Genomic DNA, 399 nt, shown 5'->3' with positions numbered 1-399 from the left:
TGTGAATGGTCATCAGTCTGTCTTAGCCCTGTGACAGATTTGCAGTCTAACCAGTGTGTACCCTACCTGTTGGGCCGCTGGCAGGGCTGGGATAGGCTCCAGGCCCCCTCCCACCCTGAACTGGACAAACAGAAGAGAATGGACGGATAAATTTACAGCTGAAGCTTATGAATTGAGGTTTAAATGTTAAGATCTGACAAGTTTTGTGACCTGTTGACTACATAATCTAAGGTGATTCAAATATGTAATTTTTATTGATAAAATGATCTACTTATCCATCAGAATGAGCAGGCAATCCAGCACTACATGTTTTTGAAACTGTTAACTGGAAATGTTGTTGTAATTTTTGTCATGGATCAATAAAAGCTGGACACAGTTGTGACTAATCGGACATTACAA

This window comes from Haplochromis burtoni, unplaced genomic scaffold, assembly GCF_018398535.1.
Source record: "Haplochromis burtoni strain Fernald_Lab_line unplaced genomic scaffold, NCSU_Asbu1 Contig_423, whole genome shotgun sequence".
NCBI lineage: Eukaryota > Metazoa > Chordata > Actinopteri > Cichliformes > Cichlidae > Haplochromis > Haplochromis burtoni.
The sequence above is the reverse complement of the archived record's forward strand: the minus strand, read 5'-3'. Positions refer to the sequence as shown.